General features: G+C 37.4%; 2 non-coding genes across 2 annotated transcripts; both read left to right on the top strand.

Annotated features, from left to right (window-relative positions):
• The first annotated feature begins 1,642 nt into the window (after nt 1–1,642).
• Nucleotides 1,643–1,747, top strand: LOC148208579 (small nucleolar RNA R71). Its single transcript, XR_015788594.1, has one exon. It is a non-coding gene; the product is annotated as a small nucleolar RNA R71 (small nucleolar RNA).
• A 13,710-nt stretch (nt 1,748–15,457) lies between these two features.
• LOC148208578 (small nucleolar RNA R71) lies at nt 15,458–15,564 on the top strand. The gene has a single exon (XR_015788589.1). It is a non-coding gene; the product is annotated as a small nucleolar RNA R71 (small nucleolar RNA).
• Nucleotides 15,565–24,364: the final 8,800 nt, after the last annotated feature.

The raw sequence follows: 24,364 nt of genomic DNA, 5'->3' as shown, positions 1-24,364 counted from the left end.
ACGTTAAAACTTTACCTCCTCATTATTAACCTTCATTGTTATTTCTCCTTCCGAACATTAAACATTGTATATCATGTAGCTACGAAGGGTCTACCTAAGATGATAGGTACATCCAAATCGACCTCACAATCTAAGATGATGAAGTCTGCAGGGAAGATAAACTTACCTACCTGAACTAGAACATCTTCTATTTTTGCTTCAGACTTCTTAATGGATCTATCCGCTAATTGGAGGGTAACTGTAGTGGTCTAGCCTCTCCTATGCCTAACTCTTTGAAAACAGATATGGGCACTAGGTTAATGCTAGCACCTAGGTCATTTAGAGCTTTACCTAAATTCTTTCCTCCAATTGAAGAAGGGATGGTGAAACTACCGAGATCTTTATATTTGATGGGCAAAGGGCTACCTACAGCTTCACTACTATACTTAGTCATAGCCACCATCTCATGTTGACCTAATTTCTTTTTCCCAGACACAATATCCTTTAGGAACTTAACATAATTTGACATCTGTTCTAAGGCATCAAATAAAGGAATTTTTATGTGTAGTTGTTTAAGGATGTCTAAAAACTTTCTAAATTAAGTTTCTTGGTTTTTCTTGCCTAATCTTTGAGGGAAATGAGGAATTGAGGCAAAAGATTAATTTTTTTGTCGACAGGCACCAGACGCCTCCCCCTCACCCGAGGTGTTGTTTTCTTTCTCTGCTTCACTAGGACATCCTGGATTGTGGAAGGTTTCTCTACCTGAACCAGTATTTTTTGTCCTTTATTCAATCCACTTCTTAAAGTTACCGCCTTGCATTCCTCTTTTCGGTCTCTTTTTGGAAGTTCAGTATGTCCAGGAAAAGAGTCTTGTGGTCTCGCCTTCAAATCATTGGCGAGTTTCTCATTTGCGTTTCTAGGTTTCTCGTCGCCGTATTATTTCTAGCCATGTACTCCTTCATCATATTCTCGAGGCTAGAATTATTATTCTGAGCTGACTGTGGCGGAACTTGCTGATTCTTAGTAAACTGCTGCGGTGGTGGTGGTTTATTATTCGGATAGGTAGGTGGAACATAGGGTTGCTTGTACTTCTGGTTTTGCCACTGGGTTGCTCCACTAGAACTTCCTTGAACTCCCAATAAAAGTTGGGATGATGTCTCCACCCTAGATTGTACGTGTTTGAATAGAGGTTAAAGTTTCGGCTATTCCCGTGACCTACATAATAAACAGAAGCTGGATTATGTGGACAATTCTCATAAAGATGATTATCATTACAATAAAAACAAACAATTTCATTAATTTGGCAAACAAGAGAAGGGGCAGTATATTCAGGTTCCACAGGTTGCACTGGTTGTACCGGTATGGTTGGTGTATTTTTCCTATCCAAGACCATCTCTTGAGCATTTGGTTCATTGTCACCATCTCTTTCTTCATTGAAGTTGCGATGTTCAATGCCAACACTCCTGTTGCGTCTTGCTTCTTAGGTGCAGGTTTCGACCTTTGAGAACACCATAGCTCATTGTAGGATGTCAGGTCCTCCAAAATATCAACTATTTCGTTGAAGGTCTTCTTTGTGAAGGCTCCATTTGCAGCATTGTTGAGCATCATCTTAGTGGGGTGGTCCAAACCTCGGAATAAGTGCTCGATCTGGATACATGCTGGTAATCCATGATTTAGACACTTTCGCAGCAACTCTTTGAATCTCTCCCATGCCTCATGCACTGGTTCACAATTGTATTGTCTAAATGTGAATCTATTCCCTGATGTCAGCATGGCGAGTAGAAAGGAATACTTTGTAAGGAACATCTCTACGAGCAACCCCCACATTGTAATCGATCCTAGTGGGAACGAGTTGAGCCATGTTCTTGCCTGATCCTTAAGAGAAAATGGGAAAGAGTTAACCTCAATGCATCATCAGTTATATTTGGACATCTAAATGCACTTGTTATTTGAAGAAAAGTTTTGAGATGGTCACGAGGATCTTCGTGTTCACGCCCTCCGAACTGTCCTAATGTCTGAAGCATTTGAAACATAAGCGGCTTGAGTTCGAAGTTGGCGGCTTCTAGAATGGGATTCAGGATGACAAAATTCAAATTCTGGAATGTTGTGGCAGCATATTCTCGTATGACTACATCTCTATTATCTGCCATTAGGATATGATTGAACTTATTGTTTTGTTGTTAACCTGTCATATTTTCGTTAACAACTGGTGGGTCTGCAGGATTTTGTGGTGGAATCTCGTCCATAACGGTGATGGTACTTTCACTCTCGCTTTGGAAATCTCTTTCTTTTTCTTTCTTTTTTTGCTTTTCTCTCTGTTTTGTAAGTCTCTATTCTTTTCTCAACCTACGACAGGTTCTTTCAATTTCAGGATGAAATGACAACATAAATGAATTCGTGCTCATGCACTGAACAATGACCTTCAAGGTTGGATATAATTAAAAAAAGTTTGAGAACAGAAATGACAATAACAAAAAACCGATCACAAGAATTAATAAAAGACTAAATCAAATTGGTTCCCGACAACGGTGCCAAAAACTTGTTTGGAATTTTGGAATGAAAATAAATGATAGAGTGCAATTGTACACCCGTCACAAGTAGTAAAACGGAATGAGTATTCCGATTATCGATTCTAAGGGACAATTGAAGTCTTTTTTATAAGAAATGTTCATGATCGGTGACATTGCAATTGATTTAGGGGTAACAGATATCAAAGATAATGTTGGTTTTGATATTTAAATACTCAATGCAATAAACCCAACCCAGTTACTTCAAATTAGCTAAAAATACAACAACTTTTTCCAACTAGGTGCCAGATGCCTCTCATAAATTTTCTTCGGTTTTTCTTCGCCATCTTCTTATTTTTAAGTGATTTTGAAGGTATAAGTCAATTCCTAATATGTCTATTAGAAAAAAACATCTTAATTTAAAAAAACCAACGGTAACCTTAGGTCGAGGTCCTATGTCTAGGCTACCCGAGCGAAATCTTTATATCTAAAGTATTTCTCTCCAAAGTTAAATAATTAAAGTTGTGAAAATGTATCAAAACGTTGAGTATCGATGCTTGGATAAAACATTAATTGTCCAAATCAAGTTTTAACTTATGAAAATAACCTTAAGTGACAAAACAAGCGGAAAACGGCTTTTGCCTTGTTGGATTTTAAAAACTTTAGCTAACTATCCATAACCGGACTTGGGAAAAATAAATTTAGCTCATGACATTAAAAGAAAAATAGAATTGAACATTGATGGAAGTAGACGACACGATTAAAAGATGAATAGAATTAAAACAAGTTGAAAACAGTGGAGTTGTAACTCGAATGACCCTAACCTGTTATCTTTCAAGATTGGGGAGCAATACTCGGTCGATTCCACAAGATTGTGTGATTACATCTTCATAATGAGAGAGAGAGAGTGACTCGCCAGTCAGGCACACCGTGAGGCTGACTACAGCAGACCGGGTCCGGAGAAAGAAAAGGACCTCCTTTGAAAAAAAAAGGAACTCGCTTAAAATAAACAAAGATGAACTTGAAATAAACAAAGATTAGAACAATAACAACTCAAAACTTAAAACGAAAACGTAAATAAACTGAGAGTAAAGTGTCTAAAGCTGAATTGATCACTTAAGGATGATGAATGGAGTGAGGGGAGCTGCTGTATTTATAGGGACTTTAAGGCGGTTAGGAGGTTGAGACATTCATGGAGAGCCATGCCTTTACAACATCTTTTAGTTGGTTTGTTGTTGAATTGGCCATCATCAATGCATGGAACACACGTGGAAGGACTTGGGGAAGCTTCAAAACACATAAAAACTTGCATTTTACATTAAGGGCGTTCTCAGAATTGGGGAAGGCATCATACCCCTAGCTCTGTAATTTTCTACACAAAATTGTAATTTCCGTTAGAAATCAACTCTAAACTATGTAAAAACGTCCTATATGCATGCATAACCTAAGATAACTCCAAATGAAAGATTTTGGAAACTATAGTAAGCTTAAAATATGGATTCTTATTGTAAAACGCTAGAAAACAACACCAATTTAGCTTCTTTTTACCTTAGTAAACAAGGGAAATCGCTTACGCGCTTCCAACACTTGTTCATCCATTCAATGCACCAAAATCTCATTATATACTGCATTAAACACATCTAAAAACCCATAGTGAGTGTTAATAATCGATGGAGAAAATCTTACCAACTTACCCCTACTCTCACGGCATCTCCTCGGTTTGGGGTGAATGGCCGCGTAGAATTCTTTTACATATGTCTCCGACACAGGCGTAGGTGAAGCAAACAAAGTCTCACAAACCATGTTCTACAAGTTGTTGTTTGACATAATCTGGCATGGGTTCATGTTCCTCATCAAAGCCCTTCTCAACCAATAGTACACAGGTTGTAAAGTCGGCCATTTTCACTTCTATCCTTACCCTTTCGGCCCTTGATGGTTGTGGTTTGGTAGTAACGGGCTCCTCTTCCTTGGCCTCTCCAAGTTGCTCTTCTACCTCTCTAAGTGGCCTAGGTCTCTTGGCTTTTTTAGATGGACTATCCTCAGCTGGTTTGTCACAAATATCCTCATGCCCCTTAATCCTAATCTATTTTTTCCTCTCTTCATTAACATCTCCATCATTAGTCCTATCAGTATTAGCCTGTAACTCTTTATTTCCAGAATTTTTACCAGCTATAGATTGATTTTTTCTCAGGTAGACCTTTCCAAATTCTTCTAATTTCCTTTCATTATGGCCTCCTTCTTCAACCCTAGCAACGTTAATCTCTAAATCCCTTTTTTCAGAACTTTCATTACTTAGGATAGGTTCGCTCTAGGTGACATTCTCAATATTTCCTCTAATTTCTTTATTTGTATGCTAGGATCGAACCTGGTGGAGTAGGTGGTGGCACCATGACCTTCCTCTTTCCCTTCTTTTTTTTTTGCATGGCGTGGAGGAAGAAGACCCTCCATGGAATCTTGGAACTTTGATCAAAACATAATGGAAAATTCCCACGATCCTAACCTGACTTTGCCGAAAATAAGAGGGGTATGAGAAATTTGGGGATTCTTGAAGATTTGATGGGCGAAACTTGAAAATAAATTGGGGATTTTGGGGGAGGAAAATAGCAAATGGAGAGGGGAATTAGGGCTTTTCTTTTTGTTTTTCATTTAAAACAACCTAGGGTTTTAACAAAAGGCTTTTATGTTTTCAAATAGCCCAAAGTTCATTTAAAATAAACCCAAAATATGCCCACGAAAATCCTTGATTGAAACTTCGAAAGTCTCCATTTTTTCTTAAATTGCGTCTGGTACAATTTTGAAGTAGCCAAAATCTTGATCCGGCAAAATTCAAATGCAAAAACAAAAATTAGATATGAAATCTACACACAAAAAAAAAACGCATAACAAAATGTATAAAAATTTCGAAAAAATAAGACAATATTTTACATAAAAACGCCCTCAACACCGACAGAGGGACTGTTCTCACTGCTTTCTCTTGGATCTTTCAGTAGTACAGAGGTTTTGCCTCTATCAATATACTCATCAGAGTATATCTTTACTCGATACCCATTTACCTTGAAAATATTACCTTCCAAATCTCTTAAATCCAGAACTCCATGTGGATAAACACGTTCAACTAGAAACGGGTCTAACCATCTAGACTTCCACTTACCTAGAAATAACCTTACTAGAGAATTGAATAACAATACTGAGTCTCTAGGTTCCAAATTCTTATCCATTATTTTCTTATCATGCCATTTTTTAGTTTGTTCTTTATATATTTTAGCATTCTCATAAGAAAATTGGTGAAACTCATCCAACTCATTTAACTGTAACAACATCGCTTCACCTTGCTTATTTTCTTGGGAAATTCAATCCTGTACTAAGAAAATAAAATTATTAAAACGTTCAGGACATAAAAATACTGAAAAGTAAACAATCATAACAATAATGTATAAACTTCCCTCATACTGATTTTGATTTAAGGAACGTTGGAAGCTTGCAACTTTCAATTATTATCCTTAAACTCATTCGACCTATCTTCTACTACTGCCATGTCGCAGTTTCGCTTCTTCAAAATGTTTGGTTTTATGCCCTAAACTCGTGGCTTGTAAACATAAAACAAATATTCATTCAATAAAGTTGTTATTTATAGGATTGCATTAATCCAAATCCAATAAACTAACATCTGAGGTTATGTCATGTAATTGGAACAGTATATAACAGATATACAGTATATATTTAATATACAGCATATATATTTGATATACAGTGTATATATATACAGTATATATTTGATATACAAGTGAATAATGTTCCAGTAGTAACCTAAAGGGTCTATAGTATATCGATAAGGTTAGGTACCTTATCCTGGTAACACTATAGATACGGCACACTTTGTAATAGTTACAAATGACTTGATCCAGGTCGTTCGTGTGGAGACATACGAGTGGGGGTATCCTATACAATGAGTTTGTATAAGACCGAACCACGAAATAATTAGTCTTTAGCTATAACACCGTTAGCTAATAGATTAATATTCCAATAACATGACCAGGTAACTTGATGTCAATCTTGAGTGAGTTATAGACTCCTGCCTGTTAGGGCTCGTCCTTTGATTTGTATGAGTGAGAGTGACTCAAGTCGCTGACTCAATATGCCTACCATTTTGGGGTCGAGACCGAGTGGGGAGTTGGGAACATAACTACACAAGATGAAATTCACTCATTCCCGACTTTAGGGTAAGTAGATGAGTGTTCTCTTGAGTGCTAACTCCAGGACTTGAACAACGGGCCCCACCCTCTCACTAGCCCGAGAGAGACTTCCGGTTATTGGTTGGACCATAATCCGGTTGTTCACTAGAGGATCAGCGGTACTTAAGGTACAAGATGTAACACAGGGGTAAAACGATAATTTGACCCTGGTGTGGTTACGAACACTAGTGAAGGATTGACTTATCGTTAATGGTCAAAATCCATGGACGAAAAATATTCTACAATGAGAAGAGTGCAACTGTGGATCTTTACTGGAGTGGATCTTTACAATGACAGTTAACGAATGTTGATTAATATGGTTAATGAGTTTAATCAATTAATCTCGTATCGTTGGAGCTTCCGATTTGTAGGTCCATTAGTTCCCGTTCCGAGCTCGTAAAGGATAGTTAAGAACATTTAATCTTGAAAAGAAATTAAATTGTTTAAATTTGTTAACGGGAATTAAAGTTAATTTGTATGAGATGCAATTAACATAATGTATATTGATACATTATAATATAAGGTTAATTTTTTAATTCAATGCAAAATTATGAGAGAGGTTTATATTGGAATTTGATTCTAATACGATTAATTAATTTAAGTTTAATTTGATTCAATATGATTTAATTAAATTAAGGGGATATTTGATTAATTTAATTAAATATGATTTAATTAAATTAATGACTTATGTTAATTTGGTTAAGTTAAATTAAATTTTTTTTGGTAATTAATTAAGTATGATTTAATTAATTATTAATTTTATTAGAATAGTTTTAATTAAATTAAAATAAAAATAAAATGGAAAAAATGGAAAATGAAAATGGGAGGAAAACCTCCTACTTTCCACCACTAATGGTGGAAAAGTGGTGGAGTTTTCCCACTTCCCACTGACTGGTGGTTATGCTGAACGCACGCACTAGGCGTGGTAACAATTCTATAGATGCAAGCGCACACTTGTCAGAGTAATATAAAATGGATGGTATATCCAAGTATCGATCCTCAAGGACTTCTAAATAATTTCCAAACTCTAAAGTTTTAAAGAATAGTGAACGTTGAAATGAGTGATTCTTGTAAAATTAGAAGTGGTCACAAATAATGGTTTTGGATTTGGGGATTTGGTCTTATAATGGTAAAACCTAGCCCGAATTACTTCAAGTTAGCCAACAAAGAATCAAGGACATGCTAACGACAATATGCATTTTACTTTAGAAACCAACGACTACGCTTCTCACTTGACTTATGTCTAAGCAAGTTCAAAGTCCTAAGACATTCCCTAATATGTCTATTATGAGAGATATCTTAGTTTTAGGATGGAAATAGTCGCAACCTCGGGTTAAGGTCCTATGTCTAGGCTACTTAACCGGAACCCTTATGTCTAAGGCGCTCCTCTCCTCGGTTTAACCACTCAACAATGCAAATAAGCAACCTTTTCAGTATTGACTTGTTAAGACTTACAGTGGCCTTCTCTAAATCCTAACTTTTTGGGAAAACATGTTGAGCAATGAATGGAAAGCAAAAACACTACTTCTTAGCAACCCTTATTAGAAATAAAAGGCTAACCTATCTATAACCGGGCTAGAGACGGGAATTTAGAAAGACATATTGAAGAAAATACAGCAAGTAAAATGGTTGGAATTGGAATGCATGTGTGAAAAACAAAAGTTAACTAACGGAGAGTTTTTCTCGGGATTGAGAGCTTCGCCCTTCTCTTTCAAGCAAGGGGGAGTGTCACGTGCTCTTTCCTCCAAAAACACAACTCTCTTAACTAAAAATAAAGTAAAGGCAAAGGGAAGATAAGCAAAGTGCTAGATTTTTATATATTTGAATAAGTAGAAAATAACTAAGTACAAATGGAAACAAAACAAAGCTCAATAAAGGAATGTAAAGTGCTCGGGATTTAAAAACCAAAAGCAACTAATGAAAGCAACTAAAAAGTACTTAGAAAGCAACAAAGAAACACTAAAAGTGATCAAGAGAAGGAAGCAAGGCTTGATGAATTTGGTGGAGAAGCTGCTGGAATTTATAGCTTTGCAGAATTGGTTAGGTAGGTCCTAAAACGATGGTGAATCACCCATTTCCAACATCTTTGACTGACTAAATCGTGCTCAAACTGATAGTGGAACACTTCTTCTACACGTATGCATCGGTTGGAACCACCGAAACGCATTGGAAGACGCGTTTCATTAAGGGCAAAGTTGGAAGAAAACCAGTTTTCTGCAGCCTTCCCAGGCGCCTGGCGCCTCCCATGTAGGTATTTCCGACTTTTTGCTTCTTTTGATTATTTTGCACTCCCCAATGGTCCTAAAATGTCATAAATACAATATAAGCCAACCATAAACCATCATATATGAATTTTGCATGAATTAGAACTCAAACGACCAAGAAAAAGTCCGAAACAAAGTTAAAACATAGTAAAAACAGCATCTAGAACCTTCTTTTTACGCATGTAAACAAGCGTAATCACACCCCCAAACTTAACTTTTTGCTTGTCCTCAAGCAAAACTTAGCAACTTTAATCAGCTTTCTAACACATGGACAAGGTAAAGCAAAAGCAACCGAGATGTTAAATCATAAATTGTCTCAGGGAAAAGATATCAAAGCCTACCATTCTATTGCCTTTGTAAGTTTAGTCACTATAAACCAAGTTTGAAATGATAAAAACTTTCTCTTTCAAAATCCTTTTTCCTTTCAAAAACATAAAACGTTTTCAAATACCCCTAAGGAATTTGCACACTCCCTTTTTACATTGAGACTTTTACATCTGAAAGACCGGCTACTAGCCCATGAGGTTTCCACACACTAACATCGGTTTCAACCACAGCTACTCGTAGAATGACTTTGAAACTAACAGCTAGGTCATAAGACGACGACAATGAGAAACACGAAGTCACTTATCACCATCCTTACTGCTATTTTCAAAGTCAACACCCAACCTAAAACTAAATGGGTGTCTACAGTAGGACTCAGAAATCATAAATACATTTTCTTTAACTCTCATTGTTTTTACCACTCTTTTCTTTCTAACACAAGTCTTTTCCCCACTCTTATTTTCTCTCAACAAGACTCTTTTTACTCTTTTGCAACTTTTGACTTTTTTGTTTTTTTTTAAAGCAAAGTGCTTTTCAACACTTTCTTTCTTTCCAACTAATTCTTTTTCAAAATAAAATAGCATGATTTTTCAAATATAATAACACTTTATCTTTCTGAAACAATGACTGACACAACGACTGTCCCCCCCAAACTTAAGAGAGACAGTGTTCTCACTGGGAAAATACTTTTGCATATGATGAAAAAGGCTTAACAGTAAAAAGGACAAGGACTTCCTATATAGGGGCAAAGAAAAAGTTTAAAGTCTGTAATGATCAAAAAGACATAAAAGAAAATGAGTTTATCACATAAACGAAGGAAATAGCTCAAAGCTTAGTCAGGCATAGAACAGAAAACTCAACAATCTCTTATAATCATCATCGACATGAAATCACATGCACAACACAGATGCTTCAAAATAGGCATGTGAAAAGCTAAACTAAGGTTAAGTGAAGGCATACTTTAAGTGATCATAAGATAAACGATATTATTTTATTCATGCTTCAACTGAGCTCGAAACATAATCAATACAAAAAACATGCGTAGTAAGGCTAGAATATGCAAACAACGTCATTAACCAGAAGAATAAAACACAAAAAATAGCAAAGAAGGAACCTCCCCTTCATGAAGTTGGAGGTTGTGGACTAGGATCAGTGTCGGTACTGGAAGATGGATGACCAAGGATAGCAGCTAGCGCTGGAGGCCATGAAGGTAAAACCGCAAAATTCAATGAAGCCCTCAAGTTGTAGATATGTTGCACGACTTTGCGAACATGATCTCGCAGCTGTTTGCGTGATTTTTTTTTTCGCAAAGGGCAGGCGCCAGGCGCCTGCGTAATTTTCTTTTTTTTTTTTTTGTTTTCAAGAACATTCTCCTAATAAGCAAAACTTTTTATGATTAAACAAAAAGAATGTAAGATACAAAAACTTCCTTCCTTTACTTTTGTTCTTTCAAAACGGATAAGAAGGAAAAACATTTTTCGCAAACATTTATTGACCTGAAAGTTGAATAGAGGTTTTTCCTCTATCCACTGGTTCTCCAAAATATGGCTTAAGTCTCTGCCCATTTACTTTAAAAATACTTCCCTTAGAGTCAACTAAATCCACTGCCCCATATGGGTAAACTTTAAAAATTTTAAAGGGACCAGACCATCTAGACTTATGTTTCCCCGAAAAAAGTTTCAACCTAGAATTGAATAACAGAACCAGATCACCTTCTTGAAGATTGTTCGGCCGAAGACGCCTATCATGCCACTGTTTAGTTTTTTCCTTAAACAACTTAGCATTCTCATAAGAAAATTGCCTGTGTTCTTCTAATTCCAACAATTGTAACTTCCTCGCTTCACCTGTAGCCGTCAAATCAAAATTTAATTTCTTAGTAGCCCAAAATGCTTTATACTCTAGCTCAAGAGGCAAATGACATGCTTTTCCAAAGACTAGCCTATAGGGGGACATGCCGAGGGGAGTCTTAAATGCTGTCCTATATGCCCAAAGTGAATCATCAAGCTTCAAAGACCAATCCCTACGGTTAAGATTTACAGTTTTTTCTAAAATGTTTTTTTATCTCCCTATTAGATATTTCGGCTAACCCATTGGACTGAGGATGATATGTTGTTGCAACCCTATGACGCACATTGTATTTAGCCAGCAACTTTTGCATAGACCTATTCACAAAATGAGCCCCCCCATCGCTTATCAGACAACGCGGGGTTCCATAACGCGTAAAAATGTGCTTTTGCAGAAAACGAATGACAACTTTAGAATCATTAGTAGCAGCTGCAATGGCTTCTATCCATTTCGAAACATAATCTACTGCTAACAATATATAAAGCTTACCATTAGAAGATGGAAATGGACCCATAAAATCTATACCCCACACATCAAATATTTCAATCTCCAGGATCGGAGTTTGAGGCATTTCGTGGCGTTTAGATATATTACCTGTCCGTTGGCATTTATCACAAACCTGGGCAAACTTATGTGCATCTTTGAACAGAGTGGGCCAAAAGAACCCACTTTGCAAAACTTTGGTTGCGGTTTTGTGTCCTGTAAAATGTCCTCCATATGGAGACATATGACAAGCGTCTAATATCGCTTCGTGCTTTTCTTCTGCTACACACCTGCGTAAGATATTGTCAGGTCCTAGCTTATATAAAAAAGGTTCATCCCAACGATAAAATCGAACTTCATTTAGAAATTTCTTTACCTGTTGCTTGTTGAACTCATAAGGAACTATTCGACTTACCAAATAATTTGCTATATCGGCATACCACGGAACTAAATCAACTAGCAAGAGTTGCTCGTCAATAAACTGTTCACGTATAACAGTTCCATCATCACAGAGCGGGGATTCCAATCTAGACAGGTGATCAGCAACTTGGTTTTCAGTACCCTTCCTGTCCCTAACTTCAATATCAAACTCTTGAAGTAACAAAATCCACCGTATCAAACGTGGTTTAGCATCCTTTTTAGCAAATAAATATTTTAAAGCAGAATGGTCAGTAAAAACAATGACTTTTGTGCCTATCAAGTAAGACCTAAACTTATCAAAGGCGAACACAACTGCTAACAGTTCCTTTTCAGTAGTAGTGTAATTGAGTTGTGCACCGGTTAGAGTCTTACTAGCATAATACACAGGATGCAAGATCTTGTTTTTACGTTGTCCTAACATAGCTCCTATTGCATAATCACTAGCATCACACATGAGCTCGAAAGGTAAATCCCAATTAGGTTCGATAATTATAGGGGCTGAACTTAAAGCAACTTTCAACATTTCAAATGATTTTAAACAGTCATCATAAAAAACAAATGGTCTATCATGTTCTAACAATTGACACAAGGGTTTAGAAACTTTAGCAAAGCCTTTTATAAAGCGGCGGTAAAATCCCCCATGCCCTAAAAAACTTCTAATCCCTTTAACATTCGTGGGAGGAGGTAGCTTTGAAATGATGTCTATCTTAGCGTGGTCTACCTCTATTCCTTGCTTGGAAATTTTGTGACCCAAAACAATACCCTCTTGTACCATGAAATGACACTTCTCCCAATTTAGGACTAGGTTTGTTTGTTCACATCTCTCCAATACTGTCTCCAAATTAACTAAACATGCGTCAAAAGAATTTCCAAAAACAGAAAAGTCATCCATAAAAACTTCTAGAATATTTTCTACCATGTCAGAGAAGATGGCCATCATACACCTCTGAAAAGTTGCGGGTGCATTGCATAATCCAAAGGGCATTCGCCTGAAAGCGAACGTACCATACGGACACGTAAATGTTGTCTTCTCCTGGTCTTCTGGAGCAATAGTAATTTGATTATAACCCGAACATCCATCTAAGAAACAATAGAAATCCTTACCTGCCAGACGGTCGAGCATCTGGTCAATAAACGGTAGAGGAAAATGGTCTTTCTTCGTTACCTTGTTGAGTTTGCGATAGTCAATGCAAACTCTCCACCCACTCACAGTTCGGGTTGAGATGAGCTCATTCTCCTCGTTGGCCACCACGGTTATACCCCCTTTCTTTGGTACACACTGTACTGGGCTTACCCAGCTGCTGTCGGATATTGGGTATATAACACCGGCGTCAAATTTCTTTCCTTACAACCTCTTTCATCTTCGGGTTCAACCGCCTTTGACTCTCAATAGAGTTCTTAGCATCTTCTTCCAATAGAATTTTGTGCATGCAAAAGGCCGGGCTTATCCCTCGGATATCTGCTATCGTCCATCCAATGGCCTTTTTGTGCTTCTCCAAAATCTGCAATAAAGAATATTCATTAGGAGGTGATAAATTGGAAGCTATAATAACTGGTAAAGTGTCGTTATCCCCTAGATACGCATATTTCAAATGCGACGGCAATGGCTTCTGCTCCAAAGTGGGTGGTTCCACTATGGACGGAAGTAACGACTTGCATTCTTCTTGTTGTATTTTTTCAACAGGATTAATCACATCTTCCGGTCCTGCTGCTATCTTATCAAGCTCTTCTTCAATCACTGTAACTAACAAGTCATAAAACTCATCAAACATAACAGGATTCAAGCTATTTATAGCAGAGCATTCTTCAAAGTCTCCTGGTAATTTCATGGCGTCTAGAACGTTAAATTTAACTTCTTCATTATTTACCCTCATTGTAATTTCTCCCTTCCTCACATTAAAAACTGTATCCCCAGTGGCTAGAAATGGTCTTCCCAAAATAATGGGAACGTCTAAGTCCGCCTCGCAATCTAGGATGATAAAGTCTGCAGGGAAAATGATTTTGTCCACCTGGACTAAAACATCTTCTATCTTTCCCTCAGGTCTTATGGTAGATCTATCTGCTAGTTGGAGGGTAACCGTAGTAGGTCTAGCTTCTCCTATGCCAAAAGATTTGAAACTGATAATGGCATAAGATTAATGCTAGCGCCTAGATCACATAATGCCCTACCTAAGTTTTTCCCTCGTATGGAACATGGAATGGTAAAACTGCCAGGATCGTTACATTTCATGGGTAGCGGGCTGCCTACAGCTTCACTACTACATTTTGTCATGGCTACCAGTTCATGCTCTCCTATCTTTTTCTTCCTAGAAACTATATCTTTCAAAAACTTAGCATAATTTGGCATCTGTTCTAGAGCATCTACTAATGGTATATTTATATGCAATTGTTTTAAAATATCTAAAAATTTTCTAAACTGGGAATCATTATTTTTCTTAACTAATCTTTGTGGAAACGGGGGAGTAGGGGTAAAAGAAGGTTGTACCTGTGGAGGAACACTCGGGGTGTCCTCATTACCTTTTCTGATATTTTCTTTTTTTGGTGTTGTTGAACTTTCTGGTATCTTTACAGTTGGTTCAGTGGACGGAATCTGTACATCTGTTGTTGGCATTGTTGGTCCATCATATTCCAGTCCACTCCTAATTGGGTCTCGAAATTCCTCATTGATGCTGCTTGGGATTGTATCACTGCATCGGTTCGGGCCATGTACTCCTTCATCATATTCTCAAGATTTGAGTTGTTATTTTGAACTGGTGGAGTCTGTGTTCTCTGATTTTATTGCTGTTGCGGTGGCGGGATGTATTGCTGTGTAGGTGGAACATAGGGCTGCTTGTTCTGCTGGCTCTGCCCTTGATTAAAACCGCTCGAACCTGCTTGACCTCCCCATGAGAAATTAGGGTGGTGCCTCCAACCTGGGTTGTAGATGTTCGAATATAGGTTAAAGTTCCTATTGTTCCCATGTCCTACATAAAAAACGGAAGCAGGGTTATGTGGACAATTATCATAAATATGGTTTTCACTGCAAAATGAACAAATGAGATCATTGACTTGACAAACAGGGGCAGGAGTGCAATAATCCGACTGCACAGGTTGTGTCGGCGTGGCTAATGGATTTTTGATTCCCAATGCCATCTCTTTCAGCCTCTGGTTCATTGTAACCATCTCTTTTTGCATCGAGGTCGCAATGTCCAGAGCCAAAACTCCAGCTGGATCTTGCTTCTTTGGTGCTGCCCTAGATCTTTGCGAACACCATAGTTCGTTGTGTGAAGCTAAGTCATTTAGGATGTCGACTATCTCGTTGAATGTCTTCTTTGTAAAGGCTCCGTTGGCAGCATTGTTTAGCATCATATTAGTAGGATGATCTAAACCTCTAAAGAAATGTTCTATCTGGATGCATGCCGGCAAGCCATGGTTCGGACATTTCCTGATTAGTTCTTTAAATCTTTCCCACGCCTCGTGAACAGGTTCACGATCATAATGTCTAAAGGAGATGATCTCCTCTCTGATATCAGCGTGGCGAGTAGGTGGGAAGAAGTTTGTTAAGAACTTCTCTACTAACGACCCCCATGTGGTGGTGGATCCCGGTGGAAATGCATTGAGCCATGCTCTAGCTTGGACCTTCAAAGAAAATGGAAAAAGTGTTAGTCTAAGAGCATCGTCTGTTATACCAGGTAATCGAAATGCATGTGCAATTTGAATGAATGATTTCAGATGATCATGTGGATCCTCATGTTCCTGCCCTCCAAAATGTCCAATTGTCTGCAACATTTGAAACATCATTGGTTTAAGCTCAAAGTTTGCGTGGGCTGGAATAGGGTTGACTATCCCTGAATCAAAGTTCTGAAAAGTCGTGGCGGCATATTCTCGCATTGCTACGTCTCTGTTGTCCGCCATCTGGATATGGTTGAATTCATCATTTCTCGCATGATCCCTCATATTACTGTTAACAGCAGGTGGATCAACCGAATCACGAGGTGGAATATCTGCCATTGATGTGCTCGTACTCTCTACCTCACTTTCAGGACTGATTTCACCTTCACTCTCTTTTTGCTTTTCTAGTTGTTTTCGAAGTCTTTGCTCCTTTCGAGTTTTTCGAAGGGTCCGCTCAATCTCAAAGTCAAGGGGTAGAAGAAAAGATCTTGTGCTCATGCACTTTAATTTATCCTTGTGAGAAAAACGACCAAAAATATAGAACAAAACGGTGGATGGAAATTACACCCAACTGTTAGTTTTTAATTCTTTTAGTTTTTATTTTTATTCACAAAAATAAAAACTAAAAGAATTTGAAAATAATTTTAAAACTAAAGTCCCCGGCAACGGCGCCAAAAACTTGACTGGTGGTTATGCTGAACGCATGCACTAGGCGTGGTAACAATTCTATAGATGCAACGCACACCTGTCAGAGTAATATAAAATGGATGGAGTATCCAAGTATCGATCCTCAAGGACTTCTAAATAATTTCCAAACTCTAAAGTTTTAAAGAATAGTGAACATTGAAATGAGTGATTCTTGTAAAATGAGAAGTGGTCACAAATAATGGTTTTGGATTTGGGGATTTGGTCTTATAATGGTAAAACCTAGCCCGAATTACTTCAAGTTAGCCAACAAAGAATCAAGGACACGCTAAGGACAATATGCATTTTACTTTAGAAACCAACGATTACGCTTCTCACTTGACTTATGTCTAAGCAAGTTCAAAGTCCTAAGACATTCCCTAATATGTCTATTATGAGAGATATCTTAGTGTTAGGATGGAAATAGTCGCAACCTCGGGTTAAGGTCCTATGTCTATGCTACTTAACCGGAACCCTTATGTCTAAGGCGCTCCTCTCCTCGGTTTAACCACTCAACAATGCAAATAAGCAACATTTTCAGTATTGACTTGTTAAGACTTACAGTGGCCTTCTATAAATCCTAACTTTTTGGGAAAACATGTTGAGCAATGAATGGAAAGCAAAAACACTACTTCTTAGCAACCCTTATTAGAAATAAAAGGCTAACTATCCATAACCGGGATAGAGATGGGAATTTAGAAAGACATATTGAAGAAAATACAGCAAGTAAAATGGTTGAAATTGGAATGCATGTGTGAAAAACAAAAGTTAACTAACGGAGAGTTTTTCTCGGGATTGAGAGCTTCGCCCTTCTCTTTCAAGCAAGGGGGAGTGTCACGTGCTCTTTCCTCCAAAAACACAACTCTCTTAACTAAAAATAAAGTAAAGGCAAAGGGAAGATAAGCAAAGTGCTAGATTTTTATATATTTGAATAAGTAGAAAATAACTAAGTACAAATGGAAACAAAACAAAGCTCAATAAAGGAATGTAAAGTGCTTGGGATTTAAAAACCAAAAGCAACTAATGAAAGCAACTAAAAAGTACTTAGAAAGTAACAAAGAAACACTAAAAGTGATCAACAGAAGGAAGCAAGGCATGATGAATTTGGTGGAGAAGCTGCTGGAATTTATAGCTGTGCATAATTTGTTAGGTAGGTCCTAAAACGATGGTGAATCACCCATTTCCAACATCTTTGACTGACTAAATCGTGCTCAAACTGATAGTGGAACACTTCTTCTACACGTATGCATCGGTTGGAACCACCAAAACGCATTGGAAGACGCGTTTCATTAAGGGCAAAGTTGGAAGAAAACCAGTTTTCTGCAGCCTTCCCAGGCGCCTGGCGCCTCCCATGTAGGTATTTCCGACTTTTTGCTTCTTTTGATTAATTTGCACTCCCAAATGGTCCTAAAATGTCATAAATACAATATAAGCCAACTACAAACCATCATATATGAATTTTGCATGAATTAGAACTCAAACGACCGAGAAAAAGTCCGAAACAAAGTTAAAACATAATAAAAACAGCATCTAAAACCTTCTTTTTACGCATGTAAACAAGCGTAATCACCCACCATTGGGGAAGTGGTGAGTGGGGAAGTTGTGACTTCCCCACCACTCTTTCTCCCTTATAAAAGGGAGGCTCTCCCCTTCCGTTTTGGTCCCCGATTCCCGAGAAAATCTCTCTCACTCTCTGGATTTCCCTTCCAATTATAAGACGGTTCCCAGAAACTGAGTTCTTAACATCCAAAGGATAGTGAGGAATACTTTGTGGTGGCGTTGATATCTATATTGAAGAGATGTCTTCAAAAGTATGTATCACTAACTTCTTCTTATTCAGAACTTATGTGTCTTTTCTTTGTTGCAATTCTGAAACAAGATCGAACCACACGCGTTGGCACGCTTCCGCTGCGGGATCCGATCCCTTCAATTGGTATGAGAGCCAAGGCTCCGCTTTCGATCTTGTTTTGAATAACAAGGAAAAGAATGGTGGGTGTTTCTATAAATTTGATGTATGTGGTTTGCAAATAGATGTTTTCGATTTTTGGCATAAGATCTACAGTTTTTCCGTTGATTCGATCAATGTAAAATCCTATTGTTTTGGGCGTTTAATCCTGTGAATCGAGTTTGTAAGTTCGTGTTGGCAAGAAGTTGCTGTGATTGAATGCCAGAGAAGTGAATAAAAACCATTGAAACTGATAAGAAAACAATAGCCAATTGGATCTAAGAACCCTTATGGATAAGCAAACCCCTAGATCACAAATCCTAAAACCCCCAAATCGAGATGATGTCAACCCAAGGAAGAAGTTAGAACGGATTTACTTTGATGATCAATATCAAGAGTAGAGAAAACTTGTTTCTAAACTCAAGATTCGAACCACTCCACAAATAACTTGATCAAGACTACTTGAATGATTCTAGCATGCAAATCTAACACTCAAGAATTGCAAAGAAAAACAAGCTCTAGGCTTTTTGAAGCAAAATAGCAACTTCATTCAATCATCAAAATCTGTTTTTCCAAGGGAACAAGCTAGGCTATTTATAGCCTCCAAAACAACCCTTCAAGTAACCTAAAAGAATTGTAAAGGTTGTAACTCCCTACTACATCAATACCATAACCACCACTAACACAAATAAAACTTAAAACACATAAATGAAATGTTTAAAACTGAAAATACAATTAAACATGCTTTAAATCCGAGAATGAAACTCCTCCACCATAAAACCAAGAGTTTGTAACCCTTCAAGAGTGAATGAACTGGAGTTTGAACTACTTTCAAGTACTTTGAAGTCTTGTTCATTTAATGCATCTTGAGTTCAACTTAGACTTCCATTAATGCAACTTGAGTTTGTAGTAAATGAAGTTGGACTTGTTCTTGACTTCATTCAATGCCACTTGAGGTTGCCATAAATGACACTATAGTGCATTTAATGCAACTCCAATTTGTTGTCAACTTGGACATAGGATTCTCCAACAACTTCCTTTAACTCTTTGAAGACTAAGACACTTTGGTTCATATCAGAAACAGGGTGGATAGCACCTCGGCGCTGGGGGCAGCGACTAGGTGCTGCCCGTAATGCCTAGGCGCTGGGCAGTGGCGCAGCTGTAGAAACCCAAGAGCTCGGGCCTGCAGCAGTGGGTCCGGGAGCATAGGCGCTGGGCTCGGGCGCCTAGGTGACTGAGCGTTTATGCTGAACGCACGCACTAAGCGTGGTAACAATTATATAGATGCAAGCGCACACCTGTCAAAGTAATATAAAATGGATGAAGTATCCAAGTATCGATCCTCAAGGACTTCTAAATAATTTCCAAACTCTGAAGTTTTAAAGAATAGTGAATGTTGAAATGAGTGATTCTTGTAAAATGGGAAGTGGTCACAAATAATGGTTTTCGATTTGGGATTTGGACTTGTAATAATAAAACCTAGCCCGAATTACTTCAAGTTAGCCATCAAAGAATCAAGGACATGCTAAGGACAATATGCATTTTACTTTAGAAACCAACGACTACGCTTCTCACTTGACTTATGTCTAAGCAAGTTCAAAGTCCTAAGACATTCCCTAATATGTCTATTATGAGAGATATCTTAGTTTTAGGATGGAAATAGTCGCAACCTCGGGTTAAGGTCCTATGTCTAGGCTACTTAAGCGGAACCCTAATGTCTAAGGCGCTCCTCTCCTCGGTTTAACCACTCAACAATGCAAATAAGCAACCTTTTCAGTATTGACTTGTTAAGACTTACAGTGACCTTCTCTAAATCCTAACTTTTTGGGAAAACATGTTGAGCAATGAATGGAAAGCAAAAACACTACCTCTTAGCAACCCTTTTTAGACATAAAAGGCTAACTATCCATAACCGGGCTAGAGACGGGAATTTAGAAAGACATATTGAAGAAAATACAGCAAGTAAAACGGTTGAATGTGGAATGCATGTGTGAAAAACAAAAGTTAACTAACGGAGAGTTTTTATCGGGATTGAGAGCTTCGCCCTTCTCTTTCAAGCAAGGGAGAGTGTCACGTGCTCTTTCCTCCAAAAACACAACTCTCCTAACTAAAAATAAAGTAAAGGCAAAGGGAAGATAAGCAAAGTGCTAGATTTTTATATATTTGAATAAGTAGTAAATAACTAAGTACAAATGGAAACAAAACAAAGCTCAATAAAAGAATGTAAAGTACTCGGGATTTAAAAACCAAAAGCAACTAATGAAAGCAACTCAAAAGTACTTAGAAAGCAACAAAGAAACACTAAAAATGATCAAGAGAAGGAAGCAAGGCTTGATGAATTTGGTGGAGAAGTTGCTGGAATTTATAGCTGTGCAGAATTGGTTAGGTAGGTCCTAAAACGATGGTGAATCACCCATTTCCAACTCTTTTGACTGACCAAATCGTGCTCAAACTGATAGTGGAACACTTCTTCTACAGGTATGCATCGGTTGGAACCACCAAAACGCATTGGAAGACGCGTTTCATTAAGGGCAAAGTTGGAAGAAACCAGTTTTTCTGCAGGCTTCCCAGGCGCCTGGCGCCTCCCATGATGGTTTTTCCGTCTTTTTGCTTCTTTTGATTAATTTGCACTCCCAAATGGTCCTAAAATGTCATAAATACAATATAAGCCAACCACAAACCATAATATATGAATTTTGCATGAATTGGAACTCAAACGACCGAGAAAAATCCGAAACAAAGCTGAAACATTGTAAAAACAGCATCTAAAACCTTCTTTTTATGCATGTAAACAAGCGTAATCACTAGGCACCGGGTAATATAAAAAAAAATTTGTATTTGTTTCATTTCTTATAGGAAGCAAAAAACCGGTCTATTTTGCTATTTAATTATTATGCATTTTGAATGTATACTTAATTAGTTGTATATGTTGCATAAAGTATGCCATATAGTTTAAAATCCCATCATAGGTTAAGCATGTTCATTTGTCATATTCATATAATAGTTATAATGTATGATAGCATGTTTTATTTTCATGATTAATTAATATAAGTATTGTATTAATTAGATGAAAATAAATTTGTATTGAGCATGACATTACTTTAGTAAATATGATTTAATTAAATTAATGACTTATGTTAATTTGGTTGAGTTAAATTTGATTTTTTAATTAAATTAAAAGAAAAAGAAAAAATGGAAAATGAAAATGGGAGGAAGAACCTCCCACTTTCCACCATTAATGGTGGAAAGTAGGGAGGTTTTTCCACTTCCCACCAGGGGAAGTGGTGAGTGGGGAAGTTGTGACTTCCCCACCACTCTTCCTCCCTTATAAAAGGAGAGGCTCTTCCCTTCCATTTTGGTTCCCGGTTCCCGAGAAAATCTCTCTCGCTCTCTCGATTTTCCTTCCAATTATAAGACGGTTCCCACAAACCGAGTTCTTAACGTCCAGAGGATAGTGAGGAAGACTTTGTGGTGGCGTTGATATCTACATTGAAGAGGTGTCTTCAAAGGTATGTATCACTAACTTCTTGTTATTCATGCTTATATGTCTTTTCTTTATTGCAATTCTAAAACAAGATCGAAGCACACGCTTTCGCACGCTTCCGTTGCGGGATCGGATCCCTTCAATATCATTATTGTGGTTTGGTGTTGAATTGAACTCTTGAGAAGTTTATTGCTGGATATATTACTGAGTTATGGATAATTATGTTAGTTTTATGTTTATATTTAGTTCTTGTGAGATTTATTATATAGTGAAAGCATAATGACATATTGGTTCATGATTAGTATGTTGTCTGTAGTTGTGTTAGCATGTCGAAATGTGTTTGTGAACTACATGATGCATGGGTCCTGGCTTAGAAGTATATAGTAGCACTTTGGTGAGAGTTAGGTTCTGTTATGAAGAGAATGGGTAAGTATCAGGGCTGGAGGGCTGATACGTCACTAGTTGGGTATCGAGGCTTCGGGTAAATGGTAAGGGGTCGATACGTCAACTTTGGACAAAGATGAGTGTTGAGGCTTCGGGTAAATAGTTGATGGTCGATGTGATGAGTCTTAGAAGCAAGTCAAGTATTGGGGCCTTGAAAGGAAAGGACAAGGACCTATATGTTGCGAAGTCATCGAGGTCTTGAATAGATGGTCAAGGGTCGGTGCAACAGTTCGGGGCCTTGGGTAAATGGTCTGTTGGGTGTGTTGCCCTAAACTCGTAGTTTGTATTTATGTAAAAACAAATATATATTCAATAAAGTTTTATTCAATCAATTTGTTGTTGAATTCATAGCATTGCATTGTCCAAAATCCAATAAACTAAACATCCAAGGTTATTATCATGTATTCGAAATAGTATACATATTGGGTATATATTTGATATAGCCTTAATATAATGGGTATATATTTGATATACCCCTGATATACAAGTGGATAATGTCCCGAGAATAACCTAAAGGGTCTATAGTTTATGGATAAGATCGGGTACCTTATCTTGGCAACACTATGGATACGACCTACTTTGTAAATGTTACAGACGACTCGATCCAGGTCGTTCGTGTGGAGACATGCTTGTGGGGGTATCCTATACGATGAGTTTGTATAAGATCGGACCGCGAAATAGCCAATCTTTAGATGTAACACCGTTAACTAACAGATTGTTATTTCTTAGGATGACCAAACAACTCATTCTCAATCTTGAGTGAGTTATGGACTCCTACCTGTGAGGGCTCGTCCTTTGATCTGTATTGATGGGAGTGGCCCGGGTCGCCAACTCAATATTCCTACCATTTTGGGGACGAGACCGAGTGGGGAGCTGGGAACATAACTTCACAACATGGAATTTACTCCTCTCCGACTTTGGGGAGTAGATGAGTGTTCTCTTAAATGCTGACTCCGGGACTTGAACAAGGATCCCCAACCTCTCATTGGTCCAAGAGGGACTTCCGGTTATTGGTCGGACTGTAACCGGGTTGTTCATTAGAAGAGCAGTGATATTTAAGGAGTAAGATTTAACTCAAGGGTAAAACGGTAATTTGACCCAGCTTGAGTTACGAGCACTCGTGAAAGATTGACTTGTCATTAATGGTCATATATCCATGGACACGAAAACATTCTGCAGTGAGAAGAGTGCAACTGCGGGTCTTTAGTGGAGTGATCGGTAGTTAACGAATGTTGATTAACTCGGTCAATGAGTTTGACCGATTAATCTCGCATCGTTGGAGCTTCTGGTCTGTAGGTCCATTAGGTCCCCTTGCTAGCTCATAACGGGTAAAACGAGGATCAAGTTTTTAGAAAAATCTGAAACGTTCAAATTGCTCAAGGTATTATATGTATAGTGATACATTATAATATATAATTCATTTTAATTAAAACTATATATTATGAGAGAAATATTTGAATGAGATTCAAATAAAATTAATATGAATATGATTCATATTAAAATTATAGGTTAAAAATAATGTGCATAAGATGTACATTACAACTATAGATTATATGAGAAAAATTCTATACAATATTATTCTATTTTTGTAATAAATAATTAAGTGTTAATTATTTATTTGATTTATATATATATATATTAATTGTTAATTAGATTAATAAATAATTATTATTTATTAATTAATATGTTTAATTAATTAAATATATATATATATATATATTATTTATTAATAATATTAATATATATAATTATAATTAATATATAACTCCCTTCTAAAAATGCAGGGGAGTGGGGAGTTAAGTGACGTGGGATAACTCCCCATGTCACAATTTCTTTTGGTTTTGTTTTGAAGAAAGGTTGCTAAGAACAAAAATTAGACACTCTAAAGCAATTCTCTCAATTACATACTCTTTCAATTCTCCCTCACATTCCAAACCGACGCTCCCACAAGCACGATCTCGGTACCTAGAGGATAGCACGGAAGACCATTTTCTGGTGTTCGTTGGTGTTTTCATTGAAGAAAAGTTCTTCAAAAGTAAACAACTTTATCCTCTGTGTTTCTATTTCATGGTATGGATTTTGTTTCTCAAAATTGATGAACG

The sequence above is a fragment of the Momordica charantia genome (genome assembly GCF_013281855.1).
Source record: "Momordica charantia cultivar OHB3-1 chromosome 10 unlocalized genomic scaffold, Mcharantia_2.0 BLBB01000010.1, whole genome shotgun sequence".
NCBI classification, from domain to species: Eukaryota; Viridiplantae; Streptophyta; class Magnoliopsida; order Cucurbitales; family Cucurbitaceae; genus Momordica; species Momordica charantia.
This window is presented reverse-complemented; position numbering and strand designations above follow the sequence as displayed.